The following is a 4085-nucleotide window of genomic DNA, read 5'->3' as shown; positions in this document are numbered from 1 at the left end:
GATACCTAAAATTAATGAAGAAAGCTTAATTTAGGTTACAGTTTGAGGAGGTTTTAGACCATAATCAATGCAGGATGGGAGGACACAGGGGCAACACTTTAAGGCAACAGAAACTGCACTGAACCAAGAAGCAAGAACCCAGAAGTCCATGTGTCCTGTCTCTCACCCCTACTACACCCTAAGATCATGGTCTGGGGCAACCTTCCTGAGCCAAGTGCTGCCATGTCTGATAGGTTCCACTCCTATGAGACTCTGGCAGGTTCTGCATGGCACCAGTCCATCATGGCACTGACCCCTAAAACAGCAGCATATCTCTCCAACACTAACTCCCATGCTCACCTTCTGGTCCCAAAACAGTAAACTTTTTCCTTTCAACATGCACCAAAGGTCCTCCAAGCCCACTCCCGACACGGTCCACTCACATAGTCTGCACTCCCTGTGTCAAAAAGTCCTCCAGTCCTCTCCCACTCACGTTATCACCACCCTTATGCCAGTCCCAGCAACTCTCCAGCCTTGTCCCCATTGAGGGTCCTTGCAGTCTCCTGCATCCCTCTTGCGCTAGCAATAAAGGCTTTTTCTTATCTCTGTCTTTGTCTCTCAGCTGCACCAAAAAAACCTAACAATGCCCGTGTTCTCAACTGAACTCTTACAGTAAGAAGCAGTGATCTTAATAAGCTACAATTAAAATCTAGTCTAGGCCACGCTGTAATATGAACTTCAGCTCTGTTTTTTACCAGCTCGCTTAGGCCAGTCCCTTCAGCTCTGTGGGATTAATGACATTAATTTCTACTCTGCAGTGATACCAGAACAGAATAGAGACTCAGTTAATGTACTTCTATTATTACTTCCTGCTCTAAGTCTGTTTCCTAATCTTTAAAAATGCACTGCCAGCATGGTGATACATGCCTGTAATTTCAGCACTCTGGGAGGCTGATACATAAGGATTGCAAGTTAGCCCAGCCTAGGCAATTTAGCAAATTTAAAAATAAAGCCTCACAATAAAAACTGGCTGAGCTGTAGCTCAGAGCAAGGGCCCTGGGTTCAAATCCCCAGTACTGAAAAAAATTCTCCTATGGCCCCCTCATACTAGCTCCCCTTAACCCCAAAGGCTGGTGAGATCTAGTGCAGTCATGTACATGAAGTGATAAAGTATATACACTGGAGTGTACTGGTCACACCACACAATGGCCAGTCACAGCAAGAGACTGTCACTGAAACTGGAGGAGAGACAAAATGCTGGGGAAATGGACTAGTCCATCTTTTTTGTTGTTGTTACTGTAACAAAATATTTGGGGCTTGATATCTTTACAAAGAAAAAAAAGAGAAAAAAGGAGAATCCTCAGCAGGCCCTTCCCTTAAGTGAATATATGTGATGTCACCTTCCCTGCACTGAGCAAGTTGGTATTACATGGCCCACCTCCGTGTAACTATTGGACAAGGACATTGCACTGCAGTCCAGATTGCTGCTGCCAGCTTGCTCATCGTATGATAAAGACCGGTCACAGTTTGCTCCGCTTGAGACCTGAGGTTGTTGCTCCTCCAGCTGTGACTCAGATACTCTTGCTTCTGACTCAAGATGATTTGATTTATTAAAGAAAACTCTCATTAATCATCTACACACATAGAAATACATGTAGCTATTAAGATGAATGACAAATGCAATTGGTAACAGAGTTTAAAATGGAGCAAATCCAGGAGTGTAATGCAGGCTTGTAACCCAGCACAGAGGAGACTGAGGCAGCAAGATCACCATGAGTGCAGGCCCACACTACACAGTGAGACCCTATCTCAAAAAAAAGCAGAGCAAGATCCAAACTGCTCCAGACTGGATGCAGGAGGATTGAGCCTCCTCCCGTGGGGTCTCAGATCTGGTTCGAAGCAGACAAGCAGTCCACTTGTAGGCACCTGCAGTTTCCATCATTAGCTCTTTTGTTTGAGAAATATAAACAGTCCACACAAGGCTCCTCAGACATAACTTATGCCAGTTTTGATGTGGACAATGAAAGCTGTGTCAGGAAGCAAGAGAAGGCAGGAAAACCTTTGTTTTGTGAAGACCTAGAAACTTAGGTCTTAACAGTGAAAGCAATCCCGGTATGGAGTCATCTTCTTCAACTGGGAAAAGTGAAGACTTCCTCAGCCAATACATTGCTTGTCTGAAGACAGAAATGCACAGTGAAACCCAGCTGAGCGGCAAGCCTGGGCCTCGTACTGCCCCATGCAGTCCCAACAGATTCAAGGTGCCAGCACAGGAACACTCAGCCCACAAGGAATTGGGGTGCCAGCATCATCTGCCCTGAAACAGGGAACCATAACCATGGCAATGGTGGGAGGCAGGCAGTGGACCAGACCCTCAAAATCCTCACTCCTTGAGGTCAAGTGTCATCACCTAGGTCAGTCAGGATCCAGAACTCCCAGATGCAGCTGCAGTTAAACCAGGACCTCAGTCTCCTGCACCAGGATGAGACTCAGCCAAGGACAAAGTCAGTGTCCTACCCAAGCTCACCATCAGTGTGACACAGTCCTGAAAGAAAGCATCCCTAACCAACAGAGGACAGGAAAAAGCAGATGGCTATTCAAATTGGGCTCTACCCCAAATCAAACATCTGGTTCACCTGTGCTAGAAGATGTATCCCATAGCCAATATTGGATTCCAATTGTTTAGAGATCCTGAAAACAAAGGCAAAAATACTACTCAGAACAGACCAGTCCAGAGGTCTTCACCGCCCAGCGAGCTCATCGTGTCAGAAGGCATTGTTATGACCCACCATGCCATGAACACAACTGTGGATGACCTCCAGCCCCTATCCTCAGACCGAACTACCTGCTTGTGCAGCAGGTCGGCAAACCCCGATTGTTAGGATCTTTGTGGGGTGCAGCGACTTCTTTCAAATGAACACATGTGTGGGTTTTTAAAAAAATTCTTGTAAAACATCCAAGAGCACTAAGTTTATGATACACAGTTTTATGAGGTTGATGGGTCCACCCCCCACTTTCCCATGGTAAAATATCACTGACAAATTCCATATATTTGGATACTATGCCGGTCATATAATCAGATGTATTTTATTGGGAGTGGGAAGCAGATGTGTTTATTTTAGAAAAAATGAGAGAGACAAGATTTATACTTTTTTTTTTTTTTTCTTTTTTTTTTTGGTGCTGGAGATTGAACTCAAGACCTCGTGTTTGCCAAACAGGAACTTATGCTGCTGAGCTAAACCCCCAGCCCCAAGAAAGACAAGATTTATAGATATTTCTGCAAGTTCAGAATACTTCAAACCCGATTTACTAGAACTGAGACTTTTTTCTTTTCTTTTCCCTTCTTTCCTTTTCCCTTCCCCTCTTGTTAGACCTGGGAATTTTCAACTTGATCTTTAATTGCTCAGACACATAGATGTAAAAACATTAGGCAAACTTTTAAGTCTTTTTCACCATGGCTAAAGGTGTAACTTGAAAGATTATACATAGGATTAGTAGGAAATCAGAGTTGGAAATAAAACTTGGGACAACTTTGCATATACTTTTTTCACTTGAATTTAGCTACAAAATATTACATTTTTTTATACTAGGACTTGAACTCAGGACCTTGTGCCTGCCAAGCAGGCACTTATACTGCTGAGCTATCTCCTCAGCCCCATAATATGAACTCAGAGTATAGCATCAAATTTTAACAAATACTTAAAGACAAAAATCACATCAGTAAAATACTGAAAAGCTCATTTTCATATTTGTTTTAGATGTTTTAACATAGTTGCAATGGCCTAAAAATGATCATTTAAAATGTTGCTTGCTACATTCTCCAGTTTTTGTAACCTGTTTTATTTCTTTGGGTGTAAAGCATTTTTGCTGAGTATTGTGATCTAGTATATGTTTTGCCCCAGATGTGTAGTAATGTTTCAATGCATCCTCCAACTTCGGAAAGATGTCACTTCTTCCTTTAAGGCTGTTTGGTATTATATATAAGGATTGGAATTGTGTTTTCAAAGAAGGGCATTCAAATATGACAGTACATCATCTGTGTATTCACCATTCAGAATGCTGTTTAGTAGCTGAAACTTAAACTATTTAATGTCATTTAATAAATATAT

The 4085-nt window shown here is 42.6% G+C and overlaps 1 pseudogene; it reads left to right on the top strand.

Moving 5' to 3' along the window:
- Positions 1–1702: 1702 nt before the first annotated feature.
- LOC100732927 (homeobox protein PKNOX1-like) lies at positions 1703–2858 on the top strand (annotated as a pseudogene).
- The last annotated feature ends 1227 nt before the right edge of the window (positions 2859–4085 follow it).

Source organism: Cavia porcellus, unplaced genomic scaffold (assembly GCF_034190915.1).
Source record: "Cavia porcellus strain 051 isolate PalLab524CR breed Dunkin Hartley unplaced genomic scaffold, mCavPor4.1 scaffold_7, whole genome shotgun sequence".
NCBI classification, from domain to species: domain Eukaryota; kingdom Metazoa; phylum Chordata; class Mammalia; order Rodentia; family Caviidae; genus Cavia; species Cavia porcellus.
The sequence above is the reverse complement of the archived record's forward strand: the minus strand, read 5'-3'. Positions and strand labels throughout refer to the sequence as shown.